This window comes from Petaurus breviceps, unplaced genomic scaffold, assembly GCF_028583685.1.
Source record: "Petaurus breviceps papuanus isolate PSGF00001 unplaced genomic scaffold, PetGlider_PUasm1.0 189, whole genome shotgun sequence".
Lineage (NCBI taxonomy): Eukaryota > Metazoa > Chordata > Mammalia > Diprotodontia > Petauridae > Petaurus > Petaurus breviceps.
The window spans coordinates 25,215,342-25,230,007 of record NW_027185809.1 but is presented as its reverse complement, the minus strand read 5'-3'; the positions used below and the strand labels follow the sequence as shown (position 1 = coordinate 25,230,007).

Sequence of the window (14,666 nt, the reverse complement as noted above, 5' to 3'; positions counted from 1 at the left end):
TGCCTCTGCATCTCAATTGCTTCTTGTTTTAAGTGGGTAGGTCTGAGCTATTTGAATAGTTGGGCAAAACTACCCAGAGTCTATAAAATCTGAGCTGCTTTTATCTTGTAAATATGAGTTGTGAATGACACCATTGTATATTTAGCTGTGTGTTTGATGTCTCTCTGCTAGCACATTAAGTCATTTTAATTTCAAAAAGTCTACTCCAGAGAAAGCAGAATAAAACCATCCTTCAGTGCAAAAGAATATGATTAGGGAAGATAACCTCTTATGGCTCCATGTAATTGAATGATTCTGATTCTGGAGAGGCTAACTTTGTGCTTTACATGCTGTGAGAGGACTGAGCAGTTTTGTACCATAAGAACTAAACTTGAGTATTAAAGATTAATAATAGTACTTTACATTCCCAAGAGGAAAAAAAATGTCATTTGTAATATTCCTAAACAGGGACTGTATGCAGAATTTTTGCATTAATGGGATCCTAGAAATAGTTACAGGGTACATAAAAATGAGCAGTCCAATCAATCAGTCAATTATTTCTGTCAGGCATTATGCTAAGTGATAAGAATACAAACAGGAAAAAAGCATTTCCTGCCCTCAAGGAACTTACAATTTGAGGAGGAAGACAACACACAAACAACTATGTATGTAAGAGAAACTGGACATCTCCAAGAGAAGGCACTAAGGTTAAGGAGGACTGGGAAAGGCTTCTTGCAGAAGATGGGCTTGTAGCTATGACTTGAAGGAAGCCAGAGAGACTAGAAGGAAGAGATGTGAATAGGAGTGATAGGCTTTGCCTGGCACTGGGTTCAAGCCAATGAATCTAACATTAGCCGTATTGCACTGGACATTTTGTAAGTGGAGAGTTGAATTAAATAAATCAATATTTGTTTTCTAATTTGACTACTTCAGAATCCCAAATATTTTCAGAATATTCTTCCTTATTTTGGAGAGAATATATCTTGGTTGATGATTCCTTCAGTTATCCACAAATATGGAATCTAGGTCTTTTGATGTATCTTTAATAGAAGAGGGATTCTTAGTCTAGTAAATAAAACAGTAGCCTGGAACTACTCACATTCATTCAGTAACTAAACATTTCACAAAGGTACAAGAGCCCAAGTTTTGGAGTCAAGAGAACTGACTGCAAAGAGAGCTTTTGGTATTTATTAAGTGTATGTCCTTGGGTAAGACACTTATGTTCTCTATTTCCTCCTCTGTAAAAGGAAGGCTTAGGATTAGGTGATCTCCTAAGTCCCTTCCAACTCTTAAATATTTGATTCCACTCTGAATTCAAGTTTTTTCTTTGAAGAAATTCATTCACCTTCCTCACAAGGGTGCTTGGCATTCAAAAGCTTAAAGAGCTTTTAGATTCTGATGGGCTGTCACTCAGGCTTTGTCTAAGACACAGTTTCCTCATCTATGAACTGTGTAATGACACTTGTAACTCTCTATATCTCAGAATTATTGTAAAGAGAACACTTTGAAAACCTCAAAGCTGTATATAAATATGAGCTGTTACTTTAAACCTAGAAGCAGCATAGTGTAGTGGGTAGAGGGGCAGCCTTAGGGTTGAAAAACCTGGGTTTAACGCCTGCCACAGACATCAGTTAGCCATATGACTATGAGCAAGTCACTGAACCCCTCACCACTGGTGTGAGGGGTTGCTGAGACCTTTTCAGGGCTGCCTGTCCACTTCTGGTGTCCACTATTGGAGAACTGCAGATATTAGAGGTAGAAGGAATTATCCACGGTGATGATATATATGCACACATACACGTGTGTGTATAAAAAATATATATTTGTATGTATATATAAATGTATGTAATGTGTCAAATATATAAGGTATATATGTGTCTATTTGTATATGTATGTATACATATATGTAGGGGGTATTTGGAGAGGATACGTCTGGTATGAGGGTCTGCCAAGCCCTTTACAGGGCTGTTCATTCACCTTTGGTGTCCACCAATTTCCCAAAATCTCATCTATGGCTCCAAGAAGCTGTAGCAAGTGCAGAGGCCACACCCCAGTAAAACTGTATTGGCAGAGGAGCTCAACCAATAGACCTTAAACCTGTTGGTGAGTTAGGGGGATGTCTACCCCAAGCAGGTACAGACCCCAGCAAAATGGGAGAATTAGAACAATTTGTTCCAAAGACCATGAAGGTGGCTAAAGCAGGCACAGTGAAGGTCATCCTCTGATTTTGGGTCATCACCAGGTATCTTGACTTTTATCCTGCCACTGGACTTTGATGACTCTGGAAGAGAGAATGAGGTTGACAAGTTTGTGCAATGTATAAGTGATGTCCTGTGATGTCATCGGTCCTCTTCGGAAACAAAGAACCAATCACATACAAAGATACATGTATATGTGTATGCATACATATACATATATATATATATATTCAATGAATTGGAAAGAACTTTTGCCTAAATTCTCCCCGAATAAGTGGATCTTCCCAAGTGTCCCAATGTGGTTACATATACATATATACCCCCATATATTGTAAAAGTGGCTATATATGTATATGTATGTATATACATGTGCAGATACATGTATACACACATATAAAATATAGGTGTGTGTTTATAAACCACACTGGGGCAGTTGGTGGAAGTTGCCTTATTATACATATACATATATACCTATATATGCAATATATAGGTATGTATATGTGTATACATTGGGGCAGTCAGGTGGCACAGTGGATAGACCACCTGGCCATGGAGTCAAGTAAACCTGAATTCAAATTCAGCCTGAAATACTAGCTGAATAACCCTAAGAATTCACTTAACTCTGTTTACCTTAGTTTCTTCATCTGTAAAATTTGCTAGAGAAGGAAATGGCAAACCATTCTAGTATCTACCAAGAAAACACCAAATGGGGTCACGAAGAGTTGGACATGACTGAACAACAAAAATGTGTGTATACATGTGCAAGCAATTGGGGTAAGTTTTTAGCTAGGTCCTAAATAAGCAACCTCCCCAAGTGCCCCAGCAATATTATATTACACACACTATACATACCAACATATACCTATATTTATGTGGTTGTTACATATCTGCATGCATATATGCACATATATATCCACATGTTCTGTATCTGTATATATATTTATTATATGTGTGTGTATATATATATATATACATATAGAAGCAATTGGAATGAATTTTCAATTGGTATACCTAAAAAAAGGCAGTCTCCCCACTTGCCCCACATTTGTTGTACTCATTTTACCAAAGCACATTAACACCTAACATATCTGCATTAAAAAGACTCTTTTGCTTTGATTAGAAAATTTTATGTCATACCCACCTTCCTCTGCACCACCACCTCCCTACATCAGTAGTAGTACAGGGAGTTTCAGGGATGGGAAAGACGAGATGATGTGTTCTTTGCTCTTCCCCTCCCCCACTTATGTCAGCCCTGACCACAAAACTCCAGATGCTGAAACTCTCAAAGTAATAACTAAAGAGGCATGTGTTGGGATTAAGCAGAGGGGGACTGGTAGGGACAAGTACCAATGAACCAAGAGTCCATTTGTCTTGGCAATTTCACTGCTTCCAGCCCAGTACCCTCAGCCATTAACCTTGAAAGCAACCCTTATGGAACTGCAGCCTGGGAAGTGTTCCTGCAGGTTCTGTAACCACAGCTACTGAAGACCCAGAAAAGACAGTTCTCACTACCAAAGTCTTTGGCACAGACAAGTGCTCCAACATCAGAAATGGATATAATATTATCAGTGGAAATGCCATTAAAGAAGAAGCATTCTTATGTGTTTTGGTGCTGAAATTTAAGGACATGGGATTTTCTATCTGGATTGCAGCTGAAACTATTTCTATGTGTTGTCTTCCCTAGTAGGATATGAGTTCCTTGAGAGCAAGAATTGTCTTAATTCTATTTGTATCATGCTTCATTCATTCATTCCAATTCTGGATCCTATGAAAAGTCTCTTAAGATGCAAAAAGCATTGTATACTAGAAATACCACTGGATTTAGAGTCAATGGATTTGAATACAGGCTCTACTATTTACTATTTACTTACCTGGTCCAGTCCTTGACTTCAATCTCCTGATTCATGAAATCGTGAGAGGTTGAATTAGGTGATCTTTAAATTATCCTCTAGTTTTCAGTTCTGTGACACCGTAAGATAAACTGTAGCAGATCTGCAACATGGGGCAGAGGTAGGAAAACTGGACTAGCAGTGAGAGGACCTAGGTTCCAGTCTTGTCTCTGCTGCTTAGCGCCAGTATGACCTAGGAAAAAGGACAATCTCTCTCGGCCTCATTTTCTTATCTCTTAAATGGGGAGATATAAAATTAGACGGTCTCTAACAGTCCCTGCCAGCTCACAATCTATGATACAGCCAGAATTATTTTAAATTCTGAATTAGTGCTTTTTGAATTAATGAGTTTTTTTTCCAGTTCTTGAGGAACACATTTTTTTCCTTTTTGTTCAGACTCAGCCTTTAATCATCCTTCCTGAAGTTCTCTACCTATAGCTCCAAATAGTCCTTTAATATGCACAGCAGTAGCTTACCCAAAGGGCATACAAATACACACAAATTAAAGGAAGCAGTTGCTTTATTTTATATCACATCTTTCTTTCTTGTCATTGCAATTTGGAAGATTTCTACATAAGGAACACACGATGAAAAGGCAGTAAGGTAGATACACCTCATTTCCTGAAAGTGCACCATAGGATGAGCCCATTAGCACTGAAGGAATGATTATTGTAAGCTCACAAAACACATTAACTGTGGCACTAAATCATAAGAGAGGAGTAAGAAATGGAAACTTGGGAGCAATGATCAAAAGGCATAAAGCCACCTGAATAATTAACCCAACCCACTTCAGCAGACAGCTCCACTGGAGATAAGGTTTCTGCTCCTTAAAGAAAATTATCAGGAACTGAAATTCAGTTGTAGAGAGGTCACTGAGCTCTCATACCCACAACGACTGAACACTTCTGTGAGAATCATTCCCACATACAGAGGTACAGTTTATTAGTGTGACCTCTTGAAGAATCATGAGCAATAAGTCAAATGCTCCACATTCAAGGTAATTAAGGAAAGTACCATATGTGTGTTAAATGATGCCAGCTAATATTATTTGAGCTTCATGAAGTCAATAGGATGTATGTTAGGGATTTATGAAGTGCAAAGGTACATTGTACATTAAGACAGCCAGGTGGAACAGTGGATAGAGCTCTGGGCCTGGAATCAGGAAGACCTGAGCTCAAAATCCAGCTTTAGACACTTACTAGCTATGTGATCATGAGAAGTCACTTACCTGTTATTTGCCTCAGCTTCCTCATTTGTAAAATGCGAATGATAATTAATTATAAGCACCTACCTTCTAGGGTTGTTGTGAGGATCAAATGACATAATAATTGTAAAGCATTTAGCACAGTGCCTGAAACAAAATGTCATTTATTATTAATATTATAGTCACCTGTCTGGTGCTGGCTGTCCAAGCTGTCACCAAAAAGACCATGATTTGGGGCCCAATGAGACCATTTAATGGGTGATAAGTTGCAGTGTATAGGACTACTTTCACTGAGGGAAGGATGATGCTGGGACCTATGTGCTTTGATGTTCTTGTCCCTTTAACTGCCCTGAAGGGAGAGAATCAATCTGACTTTTATTTGGTCAGGGTTCTTACAAAGATTATGCTAATGAACCATACCTCTGTATGTGGGAATGGGAGCTCAGTGACCTTCCTGCAACTGAATTTTAATTTCTAATGTATTTCTTTGAGGACTGTTTCCTTGAGCAACTTCATCCCCAACAGAGAGGTCTGATGAAGTGGGCCGTGTTAGCTATTCAGGAGGCTTCATACACTTTGATTACTGCTCCTGAGGTTTCTATTTCTTCAAGAAGCCTAACGAGGATTTCTAGGGGGGCACAAATAATAAATTTCCATTATTTAGCAGCCCTGCTGATAAGCAGGGAAGAAAATTCCCTATCTTTTTTTTAAGTCAATTCAAGCAATGCCACTCTTCTTTTTTGTTTCTCTTATGAGGCAGCTGTCCATATGCACAGCAGGTCCCACCCAGCACCTCTAAGCCAAATCGAGGAAAAAAGGCAACTGATTTATCCATTTTGATTGATTAATTTTAGATAAATGATCCTTTTTACATACAATTTCTCAAGCTTTTGAAATGCCATGTTACCTTGTGCTGTACACATGTTTAAATTTAAAGACTATTCAAATAAAAAATCTTTTTGATTTTTTCCCCAATATATAATCATTTAATTAGGTTAGGGCAGCCTCTAGGAGACAGGATCATCTACTTATTAAAGATATTTATTTTTTTGTCCTCAGTAGTCTTCAAAATTTTTCTTTTCCTCTTTAATTTACAACTAAATCTGCAACAAATGATTTAAACTGGATTCATGAGTATTTTAATCCCTTTCCCCCCCACCTCCAGCTTGACTGCAAATGTATTAATGTGTATTCAACTGCCTGTCAAATCTCTAACAGTGGCATCCATTTTTCCTGAGGAGGCCCAGGATATGAAAAATATGCCAACAGAAGCATTCTGAATGAAATGACAAATTTAACCAATGTGGTGTGCAGAATACTAATGAGGAATCTGATGGGCTTATTGTGTATTCAGGCATTTCAGGCAGAGAACAATGACCTTGTTCAAGATTTAGGCAGAAGGAATCCTTGAAGGGGGTAACAAATCGCTCACTCTGATTAGACTCTAGCCACCTAACCTCTCCTGGGGCTTCAATATCCAAGCAGTGGAAGAGATTAAGCAGGGGTGACAAACACAGTTAGCTCACATATTGCTCACTTCTTGGCCAAAAAAAAAGGCAAACAAAGCCCAATCTTCTCTCCCCTGCCCCAATATCCTTAAATTGCCTTCTTTTGTATACTGATTAAGTTTAAGTTTTGGTTCTCATTTATTTGGTACAGGTCTTGATTTAATTGCTGTTTGGAACTCCCTCTGCCAACATAGATCAATAACTCTTCTGTAATTTAGATTTTCACAGAATTATTTGGAAGCACTGTGGGCATACAGCCACTTAAGCTTGGAGCCTCCCTGACTCCAAGACTGGTTCTCCATCCACACTCCACACTGCCTCTTAAATTTTGATATTAGTTTTAAAAAGTAATGTCACTAGATTATAGCTATTTTGTTTGCTGCACACATCCTTTTAAAATTCAGCCTGAAAATGTCAAAATCACCTCTTAGGAGACATCTGCCACTTAGAAGAAGTGTTATGTACTAAATCAGTCTTTAAAAAAGGAGTGGGATGTTTTAATAGACAAGTACTAGAGAAATACCATAGTCTGGTGTTTAGTGCACAATTTAGAAAAAGTGGTGGTTTTTTAAAAAAAATTAATGTCTCTTAAATTAGTTTACAACAGGAAAAATGAAGGGAACCCCCTCTTTACATCTCTCCAGAATTGGACTGGCATATCTCTCATGAAAATTGGGCATACTTTGGGTCTGCAGGGAGAGACTCTGGCCCTTGCTAAAGTATATATTATTTGTAATGAATTTTGTCTTTTCTTAGTGGGTAAGGGTTGGGGAGGTGGGAGAGAGAGAATTTAGAACTGAAAATAAAATAGAATGTAAAGAAAAGAAGTATTTGTGTGATAGAGACTCTAGGTTGGAAAGAATTGGCAACCGAGCCATGAAGAATCTTCTTCTGAGTCAGCCTCTTTGTTACTCTATATCAATGTCAGATTTTCCTGATCTTCCAATGAAGGAGTCAAGGAAGTCGCTCCCTTCCCCTTGCCACAGCAATGGTAACTTCATTGACAAAGTTGGGAGAACATGTGCAGCCTGAGTTTGGACCTCAGATCTCCTCTTTTCTTTTCTGTTTTGTTTGGTTTTGTTTTTCCCCTGAGTCTCAGTCATTGAACAGCGATTCTAAGAAATTGATGTTTCCAACCTTGTTGATAGTCTGGGAGGTCAGTTGGTTGACCAATGGGAAGAGATTCCTGCAATTCTACCCCTCTGAGGAGGAAAGATGACCATCACCAGGTGAATACTGCAGCAGGATGCACTAAGAAGGCTCAGGCCATAGCAAGGTCCCCAGCAGGTCAGGATCCTATGAATTCCTTAGATTGTGTGGCTCTGAAGTGAATGTCAATTATCCTTTGAGCAATCCTACAAAGTAACCTTTAAATTCTGGAAAACAGCTTGTAGTGGCAAAGAATTGGCAATTTAAGGGATGTCCATTAACTGGGGAATGACTGAATAAGTTGTGGTATATGATTGTGATGGAATACTATTGTGCTACAATAAATAAGGAGCAGGAGGGTTTCAGGAAAATCTGGGAAGACTTATACAAACTAATGCAAAAGTGAAGTGAGTAGAACCAGGAGAACATTGTACACAATCACAGTAATATTGTCTGAAGATCAACTATGAATGACAAGTTATTCTCAGCAATACATCTAAGAGAATTCCAAAGAACTCATGATGAAAAATGCTATTTACCTTTAGAGAGAGAAATGATGGTGTCTAAGTGTAGATTGAAGCATTTTATTCATTTTCTTTATCTTGTTTTTTTTTTCCAACATGCCAAAATGGAAATATGTTTGCATGATTTCCCATGTAGAGTTGATATCACATTTCTTGCTTTTTCAATGGGTGGGGGAGCAGTGAGAAACTGTGAAGGACTTGAGGTGGACTAGACACTGTGAGCTTCCATATGGAACCAGAACTGCACAAGGAGCTAGACAAGGAACTGAGAGCCATCTGCCTTTGAACTCAGGTGACAGTTGGGTAGATTTGGGCAGGAGCTGGGACCATGGAAGAGGAACCATGGAAGCTGAGAGCCTGTCTCGAGTCAAGATGAAAAGACCTCTCCTTGGGTATTTAATGCAAACAGAGAAGATCATGACCCTCTACCCCTGTGGCCTAGGGGTAGAGAACTCTGTACTCTGTATCCTGTATCTTTTCAGGATGATTGAATTAGGAATGATTGGAAACTAATCTCCAATTAAGAAGAAAGAAGACTTTTTGACTGAGAGATTTTTTTTTTGCACTTAAACAGAGACATTTTTATAGGGATAAGTGATGAGAAGAGGCATTGGGGAGTCCAAGGGATACCTCACCATTGAGAATATTCCACAAAACATAGCCCAGGGAGTTCTCTGGGGAAGGTGAAGATGAGGGTCAGGGAATACTCAGGAAATATGAGGTCCTTAGAGAAGATATCTGGGGGGCATATTTGGGATGTGAGGGGCATTTAGGGAGATATTAGAGCTTCCTGGGAAAGATAAAAGGGTTCCTAAGAGGATTTGGGGGTCATGTGGGGATCCTCTTTTGGATAAGACATCTTCTTAAGAAAAGAATGAGTATTTGGATGGAAATAGTGTATTTAAAAACAAAGCCTTTAAACACAGAAGTGAAGAGCAATGATCTTTTAAAAGATGAGAAAAATGAGAATATTCATTCCTTTTTCTGTCTATTTATAAAATGCCTGAAGACAAACAGGCAGTCTGGGGTCTGGTTGCTGTTTCTGTCTCCTGCTCCTATTCTGCTTCCATATAGGTTTGCTTTCTCTTCCCCGGGGCCTTTCTATGGGGCTTTACCTTTGTGTTTGGCAGTAGCAGCTTTTTCTTCTTCTTCACTGGATGATTTCTCCTCCTGATCTTCTTCAATGGTAGTTTCTAATTTATCCGTATCCTTACTCTCTTCCACCTCATCATCTGCCACAAAATTCCCTTTCCTTCATCATCATCTTCTTCTTCCTCCTCCTCATCTTTCTCTTCAGTATCTGATGTGTTGCTTTCAGCTTCCTGATGTTCCAAAGCTTTGTCAAAGACATGGATGGGGAAGTTGTAGATATCACCATATGTATCTTGTTTTAGCCTCTCTAATGATTCCCTCTGTGTTGCATTATCTACCTGAGGAGTTATTAATGCTTTTTCTTCTCATCTTTTTTCATGCCTTCCCACCTTTTTGTTCAAGGGAAGAAGTTTCTTTGGGCTCCTTTAAAGTAAGTTTACAGATTCCAATAAGGTACTGGGTGAAGCACTGTTTGCATTTGTGCCAAAGGGAGGGAGATCAATAAATAAGATTTTCATCTCCAGATGTTTTTCATAATTCTGAGTCAGACCCACTCCCACAGCGCCTAGGAAGAGCTTCTCATTCTGTCACCTTTACATAGAAGGAACACTGATCTTTCTCTTCTTTGATGGTAGCATACTGGTCAGGAAGAACAGTTGCATAATGCAGTCAGATTGTATTCATTTTGACAAAAGTTCTGCATCTTGATTTTCATTTTGTAAGAACAGAATTGTGTGTTTCTGAGCACATCCCAGATATGTGATTGTATGGTGCCATTGTTTGGCGCTGTTCCTTCACATGCTGCTCCAGACAGATCAGGGGGTGACCATATAAATAATAAATTTGTAAAATCCTGGAAAACCAGGAATGATATGTTACTGTCTTGTGTATTTGTCAATGTAAGCTTTTTGGTTTTAAGCATTTCTTTTGTAATAGACGAAATAACTGTCCATATACCTATTATCTACTTTGTACAGAACACATTTCTTGTTCTCTTTATTTATTTATTTTGTTCTGAACTTACAGGACCCACTGATCCTTTTTAGGGGAAATCCTAGACATGAATAATACCTAAATTTAATTTAAGAAAAATTTCCTAAACTCTGGGGTAGAAGCAGTGAGCCAGAGAGGTGAGAAAAACCTGACTTCCCTCTTTTAGGGATCAGGCTTCTCTAGGATTGAACTTGGTCAATCTGAGTCCATGGCAGGAGCCCCTTGTGGGTAAAGGATCACCCCTTCCCCCCATCTCTGGGATATGTTTGTTGTTATTGCAATCAGTCTACCATTAAGTTTTGCCTCAATACCTCTATCGAGATACTTGGACTCTGGAAGACTATGCCAGCTGATTTTAAGCTCTGGTAGTGATAGATTGTCATTCAAGCACCAATCTAGCTAAGCTTAATAAAGGAAGGATGATGGATGAATGTTTTTGGCCAGAATAACTCATGAAGACTGGCTACTGAGACTTGGAGGAATCAGTATCTGTGTTAGTGGCAGCAGAAATGAAATTATAGATCTTTTTGAAGTATTGCAGTATTAGAGTAAGTGAGAATTTATTGTGATATTTTCTGGTGGACATTAACTTCTGGAACATATGCATAAATATCATAATACTTGGCTTATGGAAGGCAAATGTGAAGTAGCAGAAAGATCAATGGCCTTGGAGCCAGGGTTTGAATCTTTGCTCTCATTAATGTTTATTCGTTGTATGATTTTTTGCTAAGTCAATTAGCCTCTCTGAGCTTCAGTTGCCTTATCTTTTTTCTTTTTTTTTGGTGAGGCAGTTGGGGTTAAGTGACTTGCCAAGAGTAACACAGCTAGTAAGTGTCTGAGTCTGAATTTGAACTCAGGTCCTCCTGACTCCAACTCTCGTGCACTATCCACTGCTCCACCTAGCTGCCCCATCAGTTGCCTGCTCTTTGAAATGGGCATAATAATACTACATATAATTAGAACAATAATGATAATAATAATATCGTTTATATAACACTTTAAAGTTTGCAAAGTGCTTTACAAATATTATCTTATATCATTGATCTTCATAAGAACCTTGAGAGGTATGTGTTATTATTATACCCTGTTGAGGAAACTGAGGTACAAAGAGTACCTCAGTTACAAAAGTATTGCTAAAAATATCACAAAAGTGACTTGCCCAAGGTCACATAGCTAGTGTTTGTGGCTGGATAGGAACTCAGATCTTCCTGATTACAGGTTGTTGTGAAGAAAATACTTAGTAGATTTTAAATAGCTATTTAAATGTAATTATTAACAAAGATGTCACTATTGTCAGATTTCCCACTGGTGTTTGTTAATTATGATGCATAGTGGTCAAAAAAAGATGAAAAGAAAGATTAAGAAGTTGATTTTTTTTACTATTTAATTTAGTTTTTAAATTTTGTTCAATTACTCTAGGGGGGTGGATTTTGAAAAAAAAAATCCTTTGATACCATGTGAGCAAGAGAGACAATGTTACATAGAGCATGGTCTAGGAGGATTCTGAAATATCTGAATTCAAGTTCTACCTTCAATACCTAGGAATTATGTGAACCTGAGCAAGTCATTTAACTTAGTACCCTGAACAATTCTCTAAGATTATAAATTATAATAGAGTTTCGGCTTTGTATCCTATCGGAAGAGGGAGTTTTTTCGCCAAGAGCTTTCAGCACTAATCAAATCTGGGGGGTGGGGGAGAGAGACAATATAAGTGTAAGAATATTGAATAACATTAATATTTCCATATTATACTTATTTGTCATTATTTCTCTGTGATTATAGTAGGTGGCTTTTCTGTTAGAATATAAGCTCTTGGTGACAGGGATGGTTTCATTCTTTGTTTTTGTATCCCCAGGGCATGGCACATAGTAGTTGTTTATAAACACTTTTTTTTTTATAGCAACTGGGGTTAAGTAACTTGCTCAAGGTTACACTACCAGTTATTTTGTGTGGGTGCCAAGTATCTGAGGCTGGAACTGATCCAGGGTCTCCTGACGCTGGGGCTAGTGCTGTTACTCACTGCGCCACCTGGCTGCCCCTATAAATACTTGTGGATTTAGAGTCCCAGTGGCATAGTAGATAAAGTACTGGATTTGGGGTTAGGAAGATCCATGTTCAAATACTATCTCTGAGAAGCACCAGCTGTGTGAACATGCTTTGAGTCCCAGGCAACCCTTCTAAGACGAATCTTCTACAGGGTGTCCCTAAAGTCTGGACATATGGGAAGTCTCATTACCTATACATATTTTCAAGAAATGAAATGAATGAAATCTTCAACAATATTTTATTTAATTAGCATAAATCAGATTTCATAGGAAGACATATACTGGAAGACATAGAGACACATAGGAAATCTCATTAATTAATTAAATCAATCTCATTAATATGGAAAGTAATTCCCAATAGCTAATGAAAGTTTTTATTCCATATGAAATTGTCATGGCTAAAATTTATGCCAATTAAAATGTTGTTGAAAATTTCATTCATTACATTTCTTGAAACTATGCATAGTTAGTGAGATTTCCTGTGTGTTCAGACTTTAGGGATACCCTGCAGTATTCCATCACAATCATATATGACAACTTGTTCAGCTATTCCCTAATTGATGGATATGCCCTCAATTTCTAATTCATTGCCACCACATAGAGAACTGTTATAAATATTTTATACATATAGACCCTAAACTTTTGGGGGTTTTATCACTTTGGGATATAGACCTAATATACACTAGAGAGTTTTCTAGGTCAAACCATTTATCTGTGTAGATTACAGATGAGTACTGCTGCATGGGTGAAGGGGTTCCCACATCCACGGAAGAATCGATTGAGGTAATATATGATAGATTCCCCTTAATACCTTTGCACAAAGAACCCAAAGTAATACATGGTAGATTCCCTTAATGCTTTTCCACTAAGTGCTTTCAAATAAACTACCTGATTTAACAATAACTAACATTTATATAGTACTTACTAAGTACTAGGCACTGTGCTAAGTATATTATAATCATTATCTCATTTGATCCTCACAACAACCCTATGAGGTAGGTGCTGTTATTGCCCTCATTTCATAGATGAGGAAACTGAGGCAAATGGAGGTTAAGTGACTTGCCCAAGACCACACAGCTAGTACCTGTCTGAGGCCAGATTTGAACTCAGGTCTTGTTGACTCCGGACCCAACACTTTACCACCTAGTTGCCCTTGCAGAGCATCTTTGTGAGGTAAGACAGGTAGTCATTATTATTCCCATTTTACGGATTGGGGAACCAAGACATAGAACAGATAATTTACTTCCACTGTGACAATTTTGGGACAAGAATCAAGGTCTCTTAACTCCCATCCAGACATTTCTTTTACACAAACACCCTGCCAACACATTTACCACAGATGCTGCAATCATCTTGCTTAATTAAAGCAGCAAGCACAGTTAATTTGGGGGGAAATGCCGTTCAACTCATTTAGATTACAAATATGTAAGAAGTCTTTAAGGTTCTTTTCCAATCCTAAAATCCTATGATTCTATGAAGTAACACTTATAACCACAGGGCAAGAAGTCAGAAACTGAGTTTAATCTTGGCTTTGCCAATGGCTTGCTGTGTGTGACCTTTCACTTTGTTCATATGTGTTTCTCAGAATAATGAGGCTAATAATACTGACCTTACTCTTCTGGGTAGTGCAAAGCATTACTAATTACTTTTGGCAAAATGCCCTTGAATAATAAAGTACCATATAAGTGCTAAATAATACCAATTAACATGATTTCAATTTCATGATGTCAGTAGAGTGTGTTAGTGATTTACGAGGTATAGAGCACATTGCATACATTGTCGTCTGTCTGATACTGAGAGTGTGACCCAAAAGGCCATTTCCTGATCTTTGGGGTCTGACACACTGGTACCATTCAACTCAACAAACATTTATTAAGCTCCTACTACATTCGAGGGACTGTGTTAAGTACTTAAGCAATGAAGACACAGTAACTACTTTCATTTTGCTTACAAAAAGGCAGGTTAGTGTAGTGGCTACAATGTTAGATTTGGAGTCCTGGATTTGAATCTTTTCTTGGGAACTTGCTACCTATGTGACCATGAACAAATGTCCTCTTTGAACCATAGGCAGGTACCCCCAGTGAT

General features: G+C 38.2%; 1 pseudogene; it reads right to left on the bottom strand.

The window, feature by feature from the left end:
* Positions 1–9,443: 9,443 nt before the first annotated feature.
* On the bottom strand, positions 9,444–10,465 carry LOC138164163 (protein MAK16 homolog pseudogene; annotated as a pseudogene).
* Positions 10,466–14,666: the final 4,201 nt, after the last annotated feature.